The sequence below is a fragment of the Athene cunicularia genome (assembly GCF_003259725.1).
Source record: "Athene cunicularia isolate RWA chromosome 1 unlocalized genomic scaffold, athCun1 chr1_part2, whole genome shotgun sequence".
Lineage (NCBI taxonomy): Eukaryota > Metazoa > Chordata > Aves > Strigiformes > Strigidae > Athene > Athene cunicularia.
The window spans coordinates 77340684-77363274 of record NW_020799092.1 but is presented as its reverse complement, the minus strand read 5'-3'; the positions used below and the strand labels follow the sequence as shown (position 1 = coordinate 77363274).

Genomic DNA, 22591 nt, shown 5'->3' with positions numbered 1-22591 from the left:
TTTTTTTTTTTTTTTTTTTTTTTTTTTTTTTTTTTTTTTTTTTTTTTTTTTGTATTTTTCTACTCTGCGACAAACTGAAAAGATTCTAGCACACGCTAATTTAACAACCCTGCTACATCGTCTTTTTTTTTTTTTTTTCCCCCTTCTGCTTCCAGGATAATTAAAAGAGAAACCTGTAAAGGCAACATTCCTTCAAGCAAGTTGGTGCTGCAACGTGCTGGTAAGACGAATTTAATTTTTTTTTTCCCTTCCCCATCTTTTCTTTTCCTTTTTTGGAGCTGAAAGCTTTTGTATATCTAACACAGTCATAAGTGTGGTTCCCCTGCTGTGGAGGGTTAGGATGTAATGAAAAGGTGTAACTGCTTGATATGTGACCTTCTCCTATTACTTAAAATGGATAATAACAGCTTTCGTGTCTGTCCTCATGATGCTTTTCTCTCTGTGAATTGACTATTTGCTCAACAGAAGCGGTGCTGTGATTGTCGCACTATGACAATGAGGACTTGATTGTTTTTTGGTTACTGTTCTATGCTCCTATCAGAAAAGATACTTGAGTTGGGGGTTTTATGTGTGTGATTTTATTTTTTTTTTCCAAATGTTGCCTGAAGCACTGATATGATGGGGGTGGAGATGGGGTTGGAGGAGACGGTCTTGGGTATCATTCTGCCTGTTCAGCTGTTTACTAGGTAGGGAAGTGCAACACCGAAACTTTTTAAAAAAATAAATAAATATTTTTCTACTTACATCGAGTGTGAGGTTAGTGTATCCAGGAATATTGTTGTCCAGTGCTGGATAAAGTTCTTGCTGTCCCTTGCATTGTTCTTCTGGAGAAGGGGGGAAGGGATGTTCCACTTCATATCTTGTCATATCATCGTAGTAGCTAATTGCAAGAAGCTGACGAACTTTGAGATGAAATACCAAGCATTGCTGTTGTAAAGAATAGGTTTGATGCTGTGGATAGTTTTCTATGAATACAAGCCTGCCAGATACAATCAGATCTGTATTATACATGTGGCAGTTCCTGCCTTGCAAGTCCCCTGATTTCCAAGGTCTGCTTCTAGACTTTTTCTGACACTAATACATTAGGTTGGATTTGTTTTTAATAGAAAATGAGATGTGTTTTGCTTTTGTTTTGTGTTTAGGCTTATAAAACTTGTAAGGTGCTTTTTTACTTTCAGGCTTTCTGGATGTAATTCTGGCAAGTATTAAATGCTATAACTCCTACTGAAATTAGCAGGAAGGCTGAGCTTGTCCTGTATTTAAGAGGAAATTACTGAGTACTAGCTGAACTGGATCTCATGATTGCTGAACTATCTTTTTCTAACTGCAATTAGCTAGTGTTACACTTAAGACTGATCATGTAGACTTTTACTGAAGTATTTAAAAGAAACACTTCTTACAGTTAGTTTTTCTCAGGTTTCTGGTCATGCTGAGGAAAACTTTTTGAGCATAGGATGGGATTTTTCAGAGAAATCTAATGGAGTTAGAAAGCCAGTGTGATTCAGTCCTCTAATTCCTTGAAAGCTGTTTTCCTTAATATTAAAAAAAAAAAAAAAAAAGGCAAAGTTGTCTTGAAATTAATCATCTGCAGATTGATAGGTCAGACTTTCCACACTCGTAGGTCTGTTTTGCTAAATGCATAATGTGATCACAGGAGCGAAGTTGTGAGGTGAGGAGCAGTCAGGGATTAAACACAGACTCCCTTTCCTGTCCCTGGGGAGAAGGAGAAGACGTGTCAATGCCATATGGAAAATCACATTCTTTCACAGCAGCTTTGCTAGGGCACAGGGTTAAGGGCGCTGCACTTGCAGAAGTTCATCACTCCCTATTTCAGCCTCAATTTCAAGCACTGCAATACTTTCCTGAAGGTTTACTTTGCTTGTGCAGAAAATACTGGTGTCTTGTGAAATGAGGTCGTTGTAGCTCCCACATCTTGCTTTTGCCCTGACAACTTGCCTCCCCCCACCTCAACACCAAGGTCTACAAGGCCTAGAAAATTAGGCTTTGTCCCTTGTAATCCTAAACTCCCATCCATTTATAACGAGAAAATAAAAGGATTGAATTCAGTGTTCTTGTTATGGAAATAAGTTTTTATTCACTCAGTATCAACTGACAGTTAGAAGCGTATCTGATGTAATATGAATAAACTGTAGGCTGTTGACAGTAAATTATGCAGCTATAGTCTCACATTCTCCTAGAAACAGTGCTTTTACAATGCTCAAGTGGCCTAATGGGGTGAAACAACTACCAATATTCTCATTTGAGCTTCCTAATCACCCAAAGCCATGAGAAGTCCATGGGAGTTGATTCCCACTGCCCATGGTGAGCATCTCAGCAATGGGCAAGGCTGCATGGAGCACAGCCTGCATGCAGCCAGTGGTATTTAGTCATAGAGGTGATGTCAATGCTACTGGCGTGAAGAGATGTAAAAACAGTGATGAGTTTGGTGAAAAAAAAAATTGTTCTTGAAGTCATAAAGTATTGAAAGCCAGATATCTGTACCTCTAAACTCCACCCCAACCCTAACCCAATCGACCAGTCTATTTTCTCTTTGAATTTCATCTTTAAATACATATTTTTAATTAATCTGTGCACTTTAGATTGCTGTTGGCTTCTAGCAGTAGTCTTCCACCCAGTGATTGGAAATTTCTAGTTGAATGGAATTGCTTTCATTGCAACAAAAAAAACCCAAGCCAGAAAACTTGCTGTAATTTCCTGTCAGTAACACAGAAATAAGAAAACACTAGGCTAATAAATATGATAATCTGAGTTTACAACTGTTAACAAGATTCCTGAATAGAAATGGTACTATTATGCACAAAGAACTTCTATCATCAGTAGAGGAATGTAGTATAAAATTATGAGTTTTATTATTAGGGTCCTGTCATCCAATCAGAAATCAACCCGTAATCTTACTTGTGAAATGCCATAAGTTTTGGCATCTTCCCTCCCCTCCTATTAATAAAATATTAAAGAAATTTTATAATTAGAAACTTTGGTAACATAGCTGTGAATTTTCTTTACAGGAAAAAGCTGGCATAATTCTGTATTTCTTCCACATCTCCAATTCTCCATATAAACTCACTGCAAGACTGAGTTGCACACAGCAGGTAGAATTGGGGTAAAACACAGACTTGCCATGGGCAATAATGATGGGATTTCATCAGCTTCTTTCTCCTGAGACAGGCCAGATTCCCAGACTTCTCAGGACTCTGAAGAATTATTTAATATGCCATAGCACCTCTTTCCCTGAATGGGTTTATTTATTAGCGTTAAATTTCTGGTCAGCTGAACTGAAGTATCAGAGAGTCATGACAAAATATTGGCATGTTAACTTCTGAGGATTTTTTTTTTTTCATTCTAATAATAAAAGACTTTTACATTTCTAACTGAAAATGATTTATGGCATCATAAGGGGCTTGCTGTGTTTCCATTTGATTTAACAAATTAGCTATGGTCTTCTTTCAGCGAGAACCACTCTTGAAGCTCTACATTACCAAATGAAGCAAGACAGTTGTACCTGGTTCAGAGTGACCTCAAGTCTCTGGTCTTCCCACACTAGCTGACTGATAACATTTTGAGCCAACACTTGCCAAGACACTCCTTCCACAAGCCTGGCAGCTAGTCACATGTCCTTCATCTCCTGGTAATGTGTGCATGGTTCACTGTAGGCTCCTTGGGACTCCTAACCCTGTGTAGGGTATAGGAAACCCTAAAATCATCTAATATCATCTAATTGCTTTCACCACTCCCAATGCAATAGAGCACACAGTATTTATCAGGTCACTAGCTATGAATTAAGAATATAAATGCATATTTTATTCTATTAAGTATAGTAAAATATTAGCAAGAATAAAACAAAGTGAAAAGACAAGTAGAGCCCCAGAGAAGTCAGTTCTGGACAATAATTATCAAAAAAAATCTTCCTTGGTTTCTTTGTGTGTCCTGTGGCCTGTGAAGGCTGATAACTCGGCTCCTGTCCTAAGGCTGATGCTCCGAGAGCACTTGCAGCCACATCTTTCCTACTCCAAGGGGAGTATTAAACAAGAGTTAAATATATTTATTGTCATCTTTTGGGGGGATGATAACAAAAGGGAAGCAAAACAAAAGCTCTGCATATATATTTTTAAAATTTGTTTTCTCAGACTGGAGTCACTAACTGCCTGTATATTACCCATGTAAGTGTTTGCTCTCTGTTCATGGCATTTGGGCACCAAAGGTAGGATTCACCTCATCTAAATTTAGATACTTAAACTGTAGACACCTACATCTGAGCTAACCACCTTGGGGTCCCATTATAGTCAGAGAAAACAAGCAGGCTCTTTCAGGGAGTGATTTATCTGACCTATATTAAATGTCTGGTTTTTTGAATCCCGCTGAAGGACATCACATTCAAGACAGATCATTTAACTGCCTCTCCTCCTCAAATTTTCTTAATGAACGGTACTGTTGCTTTGCTTGATTTAGACACCTTTACCTGCTTGGCTTCTCTTGTAACTACTTCATGAAGACAGAGGGCTTAAAACTCTATAAATTACATTCCTTCAAAAACAGTCATATTATTGACTTACTGAACCTTATATACCTGGCAGTGGGCTTAAAACAAGTTCATCATAGTGAAGCCAGGACTGGATTGCATAGATGGGATAATGTCACTCACATATATCATTAGTCCTCAAGGGCTGCTGGGGGGATGCTGTCACAAGTGCATTCCAGGCAGTGTGTTTAACGTACAATTAATCTTGTTCCTCATGGTTACTTTTATTACTCTGAACTGATCTAGTGAAAGGAGGTGTTGTGATTGGATTATTCACTCTACTTTGCAGACCCGTGGCATTCAAAAGTTACACCGCAATGCTTTAAAAAATATGAAAGTCCGGAAACTCTATGAGTATGATGACGTCTATGTAATTTAGACACCAGCATTTTAATAAACTGATTCTCCTGTTTTATGTTCCTTTACCCAGAGGAAGCTGTGTGCATTTGAAAGTTTCCAGACAGACCATTTGGCTTCCTAAATTTGTACAGCTAAGGCTATGTTTACAGTGCTAAAAGCACCTGCTGCAGAAAGATCTCTGGCTCCCAGGTGTGACAGTGTACCTCACCTCCATGTCACAGAATCAATCATATAGGTTGGAAAGGACCTTGCAGATCATCTAGTCCAACCGTTCACCTAGCACTGACAGTTCCCAACTACACCAGATCCTTAAGTGCTAAGTCAACCCGACTCTTAAACCCCTCCAGGGATGTGGACTCCACCACCTCCCTGGGCAGCCCATTCCAACGCCCAACAACCCCTTCTGGAAAGAAATGCTTCCTGACATCTAATCTAAACTTTCCCTGCTGCAACTTGAGGCCATTCCCTCTTGTCCTGTCGCTTACTACTAGGTTAAAGAGGCTCAAACCCAGCTCTCTGCAGCTTCCTTTCAGGTAGTTGTAGAGGGCGATGTCTCACCTGGCCATCTGTGGAGGGGTTTGTTGGGTCCTCTTGGCCCTGTGCTTGGCCTCAGACATTTGCTTTTATGTCCAAGTACATGGTGTAAAGGGCTGTGGGTGATGCTGGTGGGCTCACAGCCCACTTGAACGGAGAGTTGGAAGGAGCAGAGAGAGCCAGAATCGCAGCAGCCTTGTTCGTAAGGTCTAGAGGAAGTGATACCTAAGGATGACCATAACCAGCACCACAGTCAGGTTTATCTTCAAAGAAAATCTGACTAGTTTCAACAGTAAATGTGTCAGTACATAAATATATATCAACACGTATTTATATAAATATACATTATAGCTGTTAGAGACAGAAGCTAAAACATTCAGAAATATATACAACAGACAAACATAATCTCCCTTAGAATTCATTTCTTTCTTCACTTAGGTAACCTTCAGCATCCTGAAGATTAAGTGTATGTTTGGTTCAAGTTAGAGAAACTGAATTCTACCATTCATTTAAATATAAAATGTTTGATCATCAGGCATGATTGAGCTCGCTCTATTCTGAACCTGAGTTCTGCAGTATTTTGCAGAAATAGTCTTTATTCAGGCACAGAAAGTGGCCAGATTTTGAAGCATGCAGAAAATGTGATAATATGCAATAGAACTACTCATATAATAAAAGAGCTCTGAACACAGGATTTGATCTCTTATGCATTTGCTATTTTCAGTGGTTAATGTATAAGCACTGTACAAGCCACTGACATAGGGAGCAGTTCAGGAGGCCTGTTGCTTGCACTTTGGATAACAAGAGACAGAAATATAGATTAATAGTGGCTTTTAATCAATCTGATGCAGTCAATGTTTTCCATAGGCACTCCATTAATAAGCAACTCTACTAATGTCTTTCTTTCGCTGTATACTAAGTCGCTGATAATTATGAAGGACATGTGCATACTAAACAAAGCTTATGGACGTGAGTGAAGAGCAAGAGCAGCCTACCCAGTGTCAAGCAGTAAGAGAGAGCACATTCACAGGACATTAAAGGCTGGGTACTCTAGCTGAACAGGTTTACACATTTAAGTCTTGATCCTGCAAGGACTTACACACATGCTTAACCTTACACACTGCGAATGAAATCCTGGGCCTCTCAAAATCGATGACAAAACTCCACTGACTTCAAAGGGCCACTCCATGAATAGCCTTTCTGGCTTCAGTGCAACCACACAGAGTGTGGAAGCGTGTGAGCTGATCTCCCCAACCTTGCTTGCTTGCGTGAAGTCTTAAGAGATTGAGGGAGCTGCTAAGTGTAACTTTCAAAACACCTCTGTCTCACAACAAACCAGAAGAATTCAAGGATGGGGTTTTTTTCTGTGATCTCTGTCCTTTAGCAGTTTTGCCCAAACCCCGTGGTAAAACCTGCAGGAGTGGTTTCTGCTGGAGAAGTCTGAGCAATCCATAATGCAATCCTTTCCCAAGTTAGTGTTGCACTCTGAGCAGGTTGTTTTCTTTTCGTTCCAGAAGATCCAGTCCCTGGAGTGAGGTGATTATGCTGGAATCACATCTTTCTTTTTTAAAGAAAAAAATCTATAGCTCACATGATTTTATAGGAAATCTGGGACATATCTACTGAAATGATGTACAGGTCAGGAAAACAATAATATATGAATTTGTGTAGGATCTAACTGCTGTTTTTCATCTGTTTGCTGCTGGTAGCCAAGATACCCTGGTGCAAAATCTAGCAGCTGGCTTGAGACCTGTTGGAAGTCAGAGACCCAGTTCTGGCTCTGCCTCTGTGTGTAAAACCGTCTCCTGGCAGTGGTTCCCCTGAGACCCACTGTGGAGTCCTGAAGGAAGATTTAATGGCTTGGTGAAGAGCTGGAGAGGAGGAAAAGTGGTGTTGGTCCCATTTTCAGCATAAATCCTTTTCCAAAGCAGGTCAAGTCAATGATCCTTCCCCCTGCACAGACCCTCTGGCTCTACACGTGATATCACTTGCACCCAACCCTCATGCTGGGTGATGCTGAAGCTGGGGGGTCTTTGGCAGCCAAGGTTCCAACAGCAGAGCTCATGCTGGTAAACGCAGATCTCCCAGGCTTGAATGAAACAACTAATGACTGGTATGTGGATACATCACTGGGATTTGTGCATGCTAGGAACTAGGCTCTCATCTCCCTAAGCTGGCAAAAAGATTTGTGAAGGACAATTATCCTAGCATAAGTGTACTGTAAGAGGGAGCAAGGCTTTGGAAAAAGCATTTATGAAGTTTTGCATCCCACTTATTCTTTAGGATAAGCCTATGTTAGTATTTGTGTAACCCAAATTATCACTTCTCACCTAAATTACTGGCAGTCATTTGGAAAGGAGAGTAGGCTGGGTGAGCCCAGTGAAGCTTTTTTTTTCTATTTCAGCATTTTCCTCTGATGTGTTTCATTGCTCCAGTAGTGAAAAAAAATCCCCAGACTTTACTCTTCTTTTTTTGGCTTTTACTGTAAAGGTATTTTAATTTTATCTTCATTGTGCTCCTGTACTAATGGGCTTTACATATTCCCAGCAAAGTCCTGTGTGAAATTCTTAACCATAGAGATTACAGAAATTTACTGCTTCACTGGCATGGTCAAGTTGCCACAAAATTGCATTTGTTAATGTAGCTGTGAAAACACATGGCACCTGCCATCTCTTAGTAGAAGGATTTTAAATATGGCTGGGAAGAATTTAAGAATGCCTGTAAAATGGGGCTTGGCCATGTCAGTTTAGCTTTGGGAAGGAGACTGTGGTATAAAATCCTCACCCATAATTGGACACAAGTGGCAGCTTTACTTAACTAGTGTTCACAAATGAACGAGCAATGAAAACGCTCTGCCTTTCTCACCCCAGAAGAATGACCATGGCAGATGTTAACACTGTTGAGAACAGCTTTATTGTAACTACAGGTGAGACAAATGGGAGATTTATTAGTCTGGGCATTGAGGGAAGGGGAGGGAGGGTAAAAGTTGTATCCAGTGCTGTTTCAAAGAAATGCAGAATGCATTATCAAACACACTGCATGGCACACACAGTGTTCTAAAACAGGGGCTATTACGTGTCCATGAATTCATGAGAATGCCTGCATTCTTGTTTGCTTTTTGAGTATCCAATATCCAGAATCACAAATTGTACATGATTCTGCTTTTTGTTTTCTCTACCCGTTTAATTTGATGGCAAATCTCTAACTTCATTGATAACACTTAGTAATCAATCACTCAAAGTCTGGGAACTCAGTGACCCGCAAAAGAGTAAACAAGAGGCAATGTTGTTACTCTGAGGAAAGTCCTGAGACGAGGCTTGATCCAACGTCTGCTGGATCCTTTCTGTTCATTTTAATGAGCTTACATTTGGTCCCTAAAATAATGTGCATTCAACAGAAATCAGCATTGGTGGTGCAGGCACTGATCCGATAAAGACCTTAATTATGTGCTTAAGATTATGGTATGGGAATAGCATCATAGAAGCCACTGAAACCACAGAAATGCTTTAATTTCAGCAAGTAAGTAAATGGTTTGTTGCTGGAGTCTGGAGTTTGGTGGGGTTTTTTTTCTTTTTTTCTTTTTTTTTTTTTTTTTCCCAGTCAAACCCCTCTGCCAAGCAAACTAACAAGTACCATTTCTGGAAATCCAATGCCTTGAAGTGCCATAAATGTGGTGTTACTGAGATTTGTACCCAGTTTTCTATCTGCTTTATACTTCTTTATGCCCAAATACAGCAAAACACTTTACTGCAATTGAGATAGGAATAGGAATACCTGCAGCTTGAAACTCAAAGCTGCCTCCCCTTTCAGATTCAGGGTACACTCGCACATGGTGCTGATGCCTCTTCATCAGTCCCATTTCTAAATAGAATAACATTTTTAAATTTTTTAAAAAAGGAAACCTGTTTGTAATATAAGCATGAAAATGTTCTTCTCTGTAGTTAAATTCTGTCAGTTTGCCCCAAACTCTTTAACCAGGTGCTTTCTTAGAAATGCTGCTTAAGGGCAGTTTGAGCTTTTGTGCCATGTGGAGCACATATTGGTTAACTGCTTCACTTCAGCTTATCCTGTTTAACTAGAGGCTACCGTACTTCTGTATTATCTTATTTTCACGAAACCTATGATATTCACCAGGTTTTTCAGGTAATGCTGTTTACAGCAAACATTGCCTATGGTGTTTCCAAAAGTTTCCTGCTGTCAGAAGCATGAGGGCCAAATTGAAAATATTGGTTTGGGAGAATGTAATCTTTTCTGTACAGACTTTGGTCAGCGTGATTGTGTTCAGTGTAAGTGCCCAATAGTAATGATGTCCAGGCATAGGGCCAAATGCTAAAACTGCCCCCAGAGTGAATATACTCATACTCTGCAAGAGAAGCAGTAAAGTATGCCCATATTCTGGCCAGCAACATCCAAAAGCACAGCTCCCCATGAGGATAATTCTTGCCAGGAGTATGAATAAGCTGCATTGAGGCTATGCATTATGGCAACTGCTGCAGCAGGGACTGCTAAGTAACTCATAAATAAGCAGTCTCTGCTGCCCCCCAACACCTGTATCGAGCTTAAGAAGGTACTTGTGTAGGTCCAAGTGTGAAAGGCTTGCATAGTAGCCTCAGTGGACTTTGAGAAGTGCCAAAACAGAGGTGGCTACTTTCCATCTCCTGCTCCTTCGACTGGCCGTAATTTTTCTGGCAAGCATAAATATACAGCGCCTAGAAGGATTTGGCTTCTATTCTTCAGCTCATATTCATCATTTGGGTTGCTCCAGTGAAATTATAAAGCCAGAAGCTCCTGTTATGGTAGGATAAAGACTCCACCACAGCTGAAATCTTTATTAAGAAATGAATTATGAATAAACCCAGAAAGAATAGACACATTTACTAAACCCACCAACCATCTCATTTTGGGCACACAAGAGTATTTATACCCACATCAAAACAGCCTTAAAATGTAGGCTTTTTACGTTAGTGTTCATTTCAGTTTTGTTTTCTTGAGAATGATTTACGTTCCCTTCACATAACCAAAGCCTGCCAGACCTTCTGTTGATATAAATCAGAATGACCCCTTGATGTCTGTTAAGCATCTGCCCCAGAATGGCAAATAATCGTCTCTAGAGACTGAGTAATTTTTAGATAGAACGATAGAAGTTACTGATCCAACACGTACAACTTTTTGCATAACACAGACAAAATATGAAGGAATTCCTACACTAGGGATAACCAGATTCTGTAAGGCTGTAGTAGACGGTAACGGTATTCTTGCAGTGAAGCATCCTGTCTCTTTTTAGAGATTTCAAACTTGCTTATATGGATGCAGCAGTTCAAAGTTTTGTGCAGACAGGTAGTAGTCAATATTATAAAGAATATGAGCATTAGGCTTCTATATTGTTCTATACTGTACCACTGTATTAGAAATTCTTCCAGTTCTAACTGCTGACATAGAAAGATCCAGATGCTGTTTCTCTGCAGCAGAATTGCAAATTCTGAGTTCAAATAAGCCAGTAAAGTGATTTCCTGGAAGGCAATACTCTGTCCATGTACTCCTTTTCTTCAGATACAATTTTCTTGCCTTTCAGGACATTTCATAATCTACTGCACTGATATCACCTTTTGGAAAAACATGGAAATATCATCAGTTGATATGTTTATCTAAACAAAAAACCTGTATGATTTAGAGCAAGGATGATAAAACCCTTCTGTATGTGAAGACAAGCTGATGACCATAAAACAGGAAAACATTGTCATAGTTTAATTTTCTTTCTGTCTCTCAACAGTAAAAGAATATACTTTTGTGCTGTAACTACTTATCTTTGGTTGAACGCAAGCGTGAACATACAGCAGTCCTTTTTTCTTTTATTTCCAATCAACTTCATACCTCAAACTATTAAAAACCCCAGTCAAGTCTTTCACATGAGGTGTGATTCACCAATTTGTGTAAGTTAGTCTTCAAATATTTTACTAGAACAAAAATGGTAATCCATGAAGCCTAGTAGTGGTTTATCTCATATAAATTTATATCTCTGCATAAGTTGCACAAAATACATTAGGAAAAATTAAATGACATTGAAGCAGGAAAGGAAACACTTCAAAAGAAACTAATTTTCACACATTGCAAAACTAGTCCGGGGAACTTCTTAACTCAAAGCATCCTCCATGCCTCCAAGTTTCTTTATGCAGCTTCATTCATTACCTTAAAGTTACTTTTCCTGGGATGGAAAACTTTTTCTCGGGACTGACAAGAGAAATAGAAGGTAATAAAACTGGTCTTGACAGTGTTGGTGATAGTGGTTCATGTCAGTGCGTTGTCCACACCTTTCTTGTGGGCACTCCTCTACAATTGTGTCAGTAAAATGGAATAAGAGTCAAGGACCACCCTATAGCCCCAAGGCTTGCTGGCCTGGCACAGCTCATATTTGTCTGCATGCACTCCCCGCAACCCCAGACAGACTGGCAGCATTCAACCTTGCTGTTAGTACCTGTTGTCCTTCAACCCAAAATTGAATGTTTTGAAGGAGAGTGTTAGTACAACCCAAAGCTCTGCAGGGGAGCACTAATCAGGCATTAAGGCTTAAGACACAACCCTGATTTTTTTTTTTTTTTTTAATTAGTATAGACATAACTAATAGAAACACAGAACAAAGGGACTCTCCTCTCCAGGGTACTCACCCATTCTGGTTTGAACTTCAGAGAGGTTTCAGTTTCATACCTTGCCAACCCTATTGTAGAGGACCTGAGAAGAGATGGCAATAATTGCTAGAAGGTGACTGTACAGATTAAGTAGGACGTTTTAAAATACAAAAATATATCCTTAACTTGTGTAATAAAAATTCAGTGTGGATATACCTACAGGACATCCTTGAACCACAAAATTTTGGAAGATGGGAAAGTATTATAAGCTTTACTTTTACATCCTGCTCTAGGCATTCACTGTTTTAACCCTGATGGAGACAGGACAGAGGGTTGGATAGACATCTGATCTAACCCAGTGCAACCCTGGTGCAGAATCCTCCTGTTACCTGAAGGGGTGTAGGCAGGGGTAAGGAAACTTTCTGCCTTCATTACAGGAAAGAAGGCTGGGTGTTGGTACTGAGATAATGAGGTCTAATGAAGGCTGCTGGAGTGGAGCTGGCTTTCAGACCAAGCACGTCTGTATCCATCCAAATAAACACACCAGGTACACATCAATACGCCCTTGTCCAGGAGCAAACCGGATTCTGGACAAGCATCCAAAGATATAAAAGCGTAAATATACTGATGCTGTCCCTTTGGAAAAGTCAGCTGCGTGCATTTAACAGAGCAGGAGGGGGTGAGGGAGTGGGAGTTGCGTTATTCTACTCACTTGAAATGTCAGTTTAGATAATTTTTCTAATTGAGTCTTGATATTTCCCTGCTTCCCATATTTCCTAAAAGGATCATTAACAAATAAACAGATCTTTCTTACTTGTCTCTGAAATAATAATGGCAAAGGCTTCATTGCATGTTCAGGAGCTCCAATTTAGGTGAAAATTATTTCTGGCAATGCAGCAAGTGGCATCATGTAGACACATCTACTAATAATGCTACTTATTTTGGTGTGTGTTGTGCAAACTACTATGGAAGAACATGTTCCAACCCTGGTTTTATTAAATGAAGAATACAGACCACCAATAAGTGTTATGTCAGTGGAAAATAAAAACATACAATATGCATATAATATGATGGTGTGAAAATGCACACAGGGGACCACATCACTGAGTTTTCCTTCTGCAGGGTTTTGGCAAGACTTCCTATGTAGCTGGCCAGTTTAGAATTAGCAGGATCAGAAGAGATGTTTCAAAATTTAATATAATTTGGATATACCAATATCAGACTCCTCTGAGGAAAAATAAGTCCTCTTTCCACAGGATAGGTAAGTCTTCCCAGAATATTTCCCCAGACAGATTCTCTTTTGCACATCCCTTTGCCAACTGGAACCTTTTGATCTCAACACCCTCAGTGCCAAATTCTTTAATGGTGTAAATGAGTGAAACTCCACCTAAGGCAGTGGAGCAGATCCCATTTACACCTGCAGAGAACTTGGCTTTGATTCTGTAGCCAAGGAGAGATTAAAACCATTGGTTCTAGTAGATTTGTTAGCCCGTAAAAGTGCTCTTCATCTCCAGTTGCAGATAGCTCTGTTATCCAGTCCAAATGTGAGACAGAAAAGCAGCGGAAAATGCGCTCAAGGGGGTGAATCCTGGACAGGGAGGGTTGTATAGTGGAATATTTAACAGGATTTTGTGATCTCTATCATATGATTGAGTATACGTTATTACCATCATTTTGATTCTGATCTCTTCACTTGCTCTCTGTGCAGCTTTTTTTCCAGATCTCCTAATGTGAATCACTTATTCCAGATTGCTCTTTGAAGAAGGCATCCAGTGATACATCAGAGATTAAATGAGTCACTCATGATGGATTGTGCTTCATGGCTTTATATACCACAGAAAATTATGCATTTTACACTACCTTGTAAAATAACCATTTATCTGAGTAAACATATTGACTCCTTTTGGGTTCATATGAAAACTATCCTGGGTTGTGAATCTTAATTTAGCAAGCTCTTGACAGGCAGGAAAAAAGACAGCTAACAATGATGGAGAAGAATCAGTTACTTAAATGTCAATAGCGGGAGTTTAAAAAATCTGCTCAAAGTAACGGATCAATTTGTTCTCTAGCGTCCAGCCAGAGATACAGACTTGGCAACTTCCACCACCTTTTCTCTACTCAAAAAACAAAAAGCTTTAGAATTTGTGGCAAGTGGTGTTATATGTTGCTATGGTGTCAGTTTAAACATGACAACAGTACACGCTAGAGAAAGTAATCAAGCCCGGTGGTTAGAACAAAGAGAAACTGTTGAATATCATTTCCAGGGATTCTATCTCTTATCTTTCCACACTCACTGCAGTACCAAAGCAAGATACCTCTTTTCCAAGCCCCTCCCTTTGCCCATATGTCATATGGTAATTATACTCCTGAACCAGATTCTCTCCAGAGTTATTCCATATGGGTCACCATAACGTTTAGACACCTGACATTGGTAAAAATGGATCAGCATAAAAGCACCCCGATTCCTCTTCTGAGTTGAAGGTGTCAGAAGGAATAAGTATTATGCAAGAATGCAATTCACAAATGGGGGTATAATGGGCTCATCCCGGGCCTTTTGGGAAGCCCTATATTTGTCTGTCTGGGGAGTAGGAGTACAGGTTAGCACTGATGGAGTCTCGCTCAGCTTTCAAAAAATAACAGGTTAGATTTCCTCGTACCTGACCATTTCTACTTGTTACCCCAGATTGCGCTTAACCTGGAGTACCTGCCTGATTTTTGTCCTCTTCGCATGCTTTTCCTGCTATTTACACCCCTCTCCCTTACGATAGGGTCTCAGATGCTGAGTACAGCATTGACTTTAGCAAGCTTTGGATCAGACCTGTAATCACTTCAAGCCTCTGACTAGCTGGCTCTAAGCATTTAGGATGAATCATCTCGGAGACAAAGGCGAATATCAGAGCAAAGTATTATCTTATATATTTCTGCTTCCCCAAAGGTTTACTCTTCAAAAAAATCCATTGTCCTATATGTAATGTAAAATAATTCACCATGGAGCAAAACATTGTATCATGATACAGATCTGGGCAGTGATTGAAATAATAACAGACTGTTTAATTGCTAAATTACAGTGGTGATATTATGAAATAACATATTATATCCGCATTTATAATAAATTAATCCATCATGATTAAAGGTCTCCCAATGAATACCAAATGAATTAATACATGATTGGCCTTTATAAGTATAAGCCTTTAAAATTATGCAGTATTCTGCAGGAAGCTAACAGCCCACAGGATAAAGTTGCAATGAGAAAATGTGTCACAGAAAAAGTTTTGTACAGTTCAAGCGGAACACCTTTTCTTTCAGAACATTTTTACATTGAATTCGTTAGCAATTATGACAGATAGCTTTTTAACAGGAGAAAATATGTCCATAATCACACAGTGTTTGGGGGAGAGGGGAAAATTACCACAATATGACTAATTTTATGAAAGACATCTGTCATTTTCTACTGTTGTAATACAAGCTGTTTAGTAAGTAAATTTAATTAACCAGATTTCTCATTTTAAAAAGGGGAAAAAAAAAAAAAAAAAAAAAAAAAAAAGGCTTTTACAGTGTGCCAGGAGCATATCCCTTGAATATAGTTTGTTTAATGTTCCCAATTAGACTGAATCATCAAATTTTCTGAACCTTAAATATCTCAAATTAATTTCTTTCCACATTGTTTTTCTATACACCATTTTGCAGTCTTTTGTACTATGTAGTAGATGATGTTTATTGTTGATATCAGTGGTTTAGAGTCTTTGCTTAAAACTGGGGGGTTTCTGGTGCTTGGTGTTGTACATAAAGAAGTCTCTACCCAAAATTTTTCCCATTGAAAAAGAGAGACATACCAAGTGTGAGAAGTGAGAAGTGAGAAAGGCAGGGAGAGCAGGTGTATCTGCCCCAGGTCATAAATAATTCAGTGAAACATCTGAGTCTTGGTCTAGTGTGGTATCGAATATTAGACCATACTATACTTTTGGCTTATAAAGGGATACGATCATAAGTCAATGGTAAGCTCCTGCTTAGGAGTGTGAAAATCCCTCTGTTACTCATAATAGTTGCAGACCTGATAGGCTAGTCCTTTTTTAAATGAGGATAATATGGTTCATTTTCAACAAAATACAGATTGCCTCTACTTCATGGAGTTTACCGCATAAATAAGGATGTTCTATAAAGGGCTTTTATTAGTAATATGCAGAAGTTTACACTATATCATTGTTCCTCCAAAAAACCCTGCCAGTATTTATGCAGTTTTTCCAATGACAGGAAACCAACCAACCAACCAACCAACCAAATTTATTTTAATAATGTCCGTGTAAATCTGGGGTAGCTCCACTGACTATATTTTAATCTAGCTAAGATCAAAATATGACCCCAAATCTCAGTTCAACCTCAGTTAAAACAAATACTTAAATAATACTAAAATAGTGGATTGTAACTTACTATAGAATGTTTTCCACTTGCTTGAAGTATTCTTAAGAATACTTAAGCTAGTAGAAGCTACACAATTCCTAAACAAAACTTCCTGGTGAATTTCTGATGTTAGTGCACCCTCTGAATTCTTCTCCGAAATACAAGCACCATCCAAAATTTAATATCTGCTGCTTTTGTACACAGGGGAAGACTTCCTCCCTATTCAGAATAAAAAAAGCAATCACTGCAAAAAATACCCATGCCCATTGCCTAGGAGTGTGCTGAACTGTACAGAATTTCACCGAAGAATGAAAGCTGCTTTTTTTTTTTTTTTCTTTCTTTCTAAGTTGTTTTCATGTAGGAACATTTATGCAGGTTATGTATGGAGAGCACAGCGTTCATTCTGGCAAGTTTTTATTACATTAACTTTAGATTTAGGAAGTCTAATTGTACATAATATGTGTCTGGTATTTAGAGAGCATCATTCACTTTACGGTGTGAATAGAGTTGCTAAATGTGGGGAATAAGTTAGTCCAGAAGATAATAGATTGCTTACTGGGGTGGAATAATCATGAAGAGAAGTGGATGGGGGAAAACGGAAGGACTTTGGTTATTCTCATGTACCTGCATGTGTAGTAAATCAGAACATCTGCAAATTTAAACACTGCATCTAGTCCTTTAGACCAGGGCTTTCCTCCACGCTGTTGCAGTAGGACAGGCTTTGATAACTCCAGTAAATGCCCTCTATCTCCTGCATAGGACTTTTAGATGAGCTGCAGTGGACAAGTGTCAGAGGACTGCCAGAATAGTACCAAGCTAAGAGTTGATATGTGGATTTAAGCTTTTTTTATTATTATTTTTGTCACAGACTCACTGGTCCCCTTTATCAAGACTCTCAGGGCTATGTTCAGGCAGCATGAAGTGTCCACATCTGGTCAGGGGAGAGAGTTTTCTGCTTCTGAGGAAAAGCTGATGCTGTAGTAAGACACCATGTAAGGGGCTGCTTAGAACAGCCAGGAGAAAATACTAGATCCAAAGCCCTATTTACAATCCAGGTCATTTGAGTGTCGCTTTTAGATTCTCTTTGCTTTAATTCCCCATCTATAAAACAGCACTTTCTAAATGTCCAGGAGAGATAAACACAATGGAATTTAGGATTAGAGGACATATATCTATATTCATATCCATGCTATACAGATAGAAGAAATATGTGGTTCAGCATGTGATGCATGTAGACATGAAACAAACGCACCCCTGAGGGGTCAGCAGCAGAAAAGGTGTTAGGAGCTTGAGGGAATTTTATCTGAGCAAAGGCAATAGGATCAAGCTCTGAGACAGAACAGCTTTTAAGTGAGCACAGACAATCCTGCAATTAATGGAGACATATCTACTCAGTATTACAGTACAGCCGACCTGCATCCTTGGCTTATTAATTTCTCCCACTAGTACAAGTAGGTTGACGTCTTCTAAATTAAAAACAGTTCCGCCTTAGGAAGAATTGCCAAAGAATTTGTACATTAGAAGTCTCAGGAGATGCAACTCTTGCATGCTGCCTTCACTAGGGAAGAGTACAAGCTTATCCTTCAGGAAGTGTCATCTGCCAGTTATGACAGCTACACATTTGTATTCATTTATGAATTCACCATTTACAACTGTGGCTATTTAACACAACAATTCCCTGGAAAATCTTTGGACTCTGTATTTGCATAATTAGAAAAAAACTTTTGAGAACAGCTCTTCTCCTTCCTTCTTTTCTGCTTTTACTGTTTTGTACCCAACTAATTTTACATAAGAATAATTTAGAATAGCACTTGGCAGGGTTGTTCTGGCCTCTTTGCGCGTAGGAAGCTTGTGAATCTCTTGCAATCTTGCTATAGGGGACAACATTTCTAACAGGGTGTACACAGGAGAGTTGGTTTTGTTATTCTGTAGAGTGAAAGTGTAGTCTGTCACCTGGGCAGATACGACTGCTAAATGGAGCAGGGCTCTAGGTAGTGAAGCTCTGTTTCTGATTCAACTGGAGATGTCCACAGTGACCCTAAATAAATCACTTAATCTAGCTGGTTCTTCATCTTTGTATAACATCAACATACAGCTAAGATTTCTTCTTCTCCCAGGCACGTTGTGGGAAAGCAAGCTGCCCATAACGACGAGGTGTTTAGATAGCTCAGTGTCCACTCTCCTGTGTATCTGGTCTATAATATGCATTGCTGCATGAGGTTGAGCTGCAGCATATAGGAGTCCGCTTAGGCTGTTAGCTCCACGTCTTCTGGTTGCACACTCTTTGGCAGCTAAGGTGGTGGTGGCAGTCTGTGAAGTTAGCACATTGACTTTAGACTAAGAAATCAAGAATGAAAGAAAAGGCTGTCTAGCTCCGCCAAGACAAAAAGAGGACAACTAATTATAAAACTTAGCTGTAATGAAGAAGCAAAAATCAAAACCTCACCTTATTAATTTTGCAATATTTCAGTTGATTTCAATATCTGTATTCAAATATCTGTAAGCTCAGAGCAACAGTTGATCCAAAGAAGATATTTCTATGAGTCTGATTTTTTTTTTTTTTTCCCCTTCTTGGCTTCTCTGTTTATTAATGGTGATGAGGGGTTGATGGAGGGGAAGAGTATGTTGGTTTGGAGAGGAGTAGGGTTTATTTTAGTAGAACATTGGCCTCTGAAAAATACAGGAAAACGAATGAAAGAGGATGGACTTGTGTTTCAGAGAAGGTGAAGCAACATGCTGTTTAGTGCATATGTAATAATGGGAAATTTATGAGGAGAGAAGGTTATAAGAATAGACCACATTAATCTTCTGCTTCAAACTCTTCTCATGAACATCCCAGTAATAAACTGCAATTGTCAAAAAAAATTTAGAACATTCCTTTAGGCCAGTTTTGCCATGATTTTACAAAGTCCTTAAAGAGCTTCCCAGAAACAGATACTCTGCTTCCTTTTCTCCCAACTTTCTATGCTATCCTATATAGGACGCAGAAAAATTCCTAACCAAGCTCTAAGTTTGCAATAGCATGCCTCATCACCATAACTTCTTTTCACTTCTAGCTGGAAGTCAGTGTCCATGCCTCATGGCTTCCATGTTCCTTTATTCGCTCCTTTCTCAATAGCTAAAGAAATATAACAGAGCTCTAACTTGTGATTGTTGTCTGATGATTAGCCTGAACCTGAACTCCTTCTGGAGGTGAATTTGCATTTGTGACATAGAAATAAACCCAGATAACTGAATAAGCATGAACATCAAAAATAAAAATAAAACAAAACAGAAAAAAGTCCACTGAAAAGGTAAGGCTTTCCTTTAAAAAAAAAAAAAAAAAATCATATAAAAGTAAATTCAGCAAAAAGCTTTAATTCATCCTGAAATCTGTCTGTTACATGTAAGGATTGCAGAAGTGCTGCGTGCTGCTGAAGCCATTCAGATAACTTGGCAGTATCTCAGTAAAATAGATTGGGCTAATCACTAGCCATTGAATTTTATTTTGCATCTAAATTTCTTGGCTTTGGTGTACTGCAAATTTTCAGTAAGTCTGTTTTTTATGATTTTCAGTTATATCTTTAAAAATACCTTTCGAAGAGTGGAGGCTCTGACCAGATAGGGATCACGGACTCCGTGGAGTCATTTTTCTTCACAGAGCAGTAGAAGTAGCACTGTCACAACAGCAAAATTGTATTCTATCCAGGGAGTAAATATATTGATCGCTTACTTAGTAGAACTAGCGAACAACGCACATTACACCTATTCTCTGCAGCTTGCGCTGACTTCCAATTTGCTTTTGGATGTTGGACTTGATGTATAAAGCCATGGTTTTGTGCCTGTGACTGTTTTTCTTTACCCTTTCCTGTGTCCTGCCACTAGAGATCAGCTGGGATCCATCTGCTAACAGTCCCTGTTAACTCAGAGGGACCCAGAGCTTCTGCCATACAAAGTACTTCTCCTGCTGCCTCAGTAATTTTAACCCAGTTAGCGCCTGGTACAGAAACTATTTACTCAGATGATTGCCTGGGGAATGAAGATAGGCTGAGCTGAGATCATCTATAGGAGTTCATTATTTGACATTTTCCAGTTTGGTTTGCAATCATCATTCTTATCAGTCCTCTGCCTATGACCAGAGGTTTGTACCTTGGCAGATTTTTGTTTCGTTTCCCAATACAAAATGAATATGACAGGGCTTTAGGTCTTCAGGTCAACTTGAACTCAGTTTAGCAGTGACCACATACTGTCTAGACCCATGATTCCTCAGCTGCCGTGGTGAAAAGATTGAAGTTCTTAACCTAAACCCATCATCTGTGAACGCTGCTTTGTTTGGTGGTCTGAGCAAGGAGGTCCCAGATCTGAATTCAAGAGAAAAACCCTCATTTAAACAGTCTTTGCACCAAGGCACTGCCCAGTCACTCTGAGGAACCTTGCAGCTCTTTTGCTAATATTGCTTGCGCATGTTCCGTGTCATTAGCTGCACGTCTCCCCACTACACACATTGTTAAATGCGGTTAAGTGGATCAGCAAATGAATGTTTGGCTACACAGCACACACTTGAAGTTTCATTAGTTTTGCTCTGCCTTTGAGAGTTCTGTTCACTATAACTATGGTTTCCCCCATGAGCCTACATGCCTGATATGGGATTGCTGATATGTGTCTCCCTCGGATTGAACAGTGTGGATGGAGAGATCTGACTTGCCTGCAAGGTGTGGTAATTTCTGGTAATACACTGGTTAGCAGATATTGGGCAGCACCTGCACAGCACCCATCCAGCTCAACACGTTTGTCTACACCTGACCAGTTCACATCCCCACTGTACTGAACCACTGGAGGACTTCAGCCTGTTAACTTCAAAGTAGCTTTTGAAGTCAACGTTTCAGATGTTTGATTTGCCTAATGTATAGCTTGTTCCTAGATGCACCCAGCTCGGTGTGTCCGTGACTTCTCCATAAGTTACAATAAAGCCAGCGTGCATGTGCCTGCACAGGCTGTACCCACTCACACCAGCTGCTGTGTGAACCTATCTTCAGCCCACAGGATTGCCGGAAATTTCTCAAGAGTGTGGGTTTGCATTAGGAGATACTGTATTGCTAAAGAAGTCTTTTATTCTTCTTTTTTTTTTTTTTTTTTTTTTATTTATTGATTGCAACAGAAATTTTACTGTAAATATCCCATCTGTGTAAAAAGCAGTCACCCCAAAATAAAAATGTGTCTGGTTGCTATGGTACTCTACTAGGTTATGAGAAATATGGGAGTTTCAGGGCAGGAAATGAGTTCATGTCTCTTTAGGCATGAAAAGCTTGGAGTGGTCGTGGTTTCCATCATAAGGTAAATTATTTTATTTCCCCCATTTTCTGATATGGGCAAGCTGTTTCTTATCCAGCTACTCCATTGATTGCAAATGTTTGTGTCAACTCAAAAAACCACCCAAAAAACTTTACTACTGAGCCCAATCACTCAAGAAGAAGTTTGTATTTTTGTCTTGCAGACAGAGATAACCTTTATCTTTGTCTTCTTAAAAACCAAGGCTTATATGATAACAGTGCTTGTCCTCCAGGCCACCACAACAAATAACTTCTGAGTCCATGAGCAGACTTAAGCCCAGTTTGACAGTCCATAATTTACACCAGTAGTTGGTTCTGCACGCCTGAAAGCCAGGACTACTCACAGTGTCCCTTGCCTGCCAAGATTTCATGAGAAGGACCAGCCCATGCAGTATCTGGGACAAGCCCAGGACACAACACAGATGCAAACCTGCAGGATGTTTGGCTTCATTAATTCTGCAGCTCACAAGCAGTTTGTGGGGTGGGAGGGGGATGTGGATTGGTGAGAAGGGATTAAACATTTTGTATTTGGAGAACCCCTCGAAATGGCCCGTAAAGCAAATCCTCCGCTCTGTAGAGCTTCCTGGGAAATGACTGTCCCAGTCTTTATCACAGCTTATCTCTCGCGCGGTGTCCTGCCAGAGCGTGCACACCACTGCCCGATCCGTCCGCCGAGCTGCGCCTTATCGCTTCCATAAGCCCTCTCCTCCTCGCTCTGCGAGAGCAGATAAATGGGAAGCAGGTGTGTTGTATCCTGCATGTTAACTGAGCGAGTGCTCCCCAAATCTGCTTCTTCAGCTCTCCCTTTTATCTTGTCTTTAACAGCAAGC

The 22591-nt window shown here is 39.6% G+C and overlaps 1 long non-coding RNA gene across 1 annotated transcript in view; it reads left to right on the top strand.

Annotated features, from left to right (window-relative positions):
- Positions 1 to 77: 77 nt before the first annotated feature.
- The window catches only part of LOC113491333, a 40188-nt gene continuing 17674 nt past the window's right edge, over positions 78 to 22591 (top strand). The window contains exon 1 of the long non-coding RNA XR_003400379.1: positions 78 to 220. This is a non-coding gene — a long non-coding RNA (uncharacterized LOC113491333). The remainder of the gene's footprint in view (positions 221 to 22591) is intronic.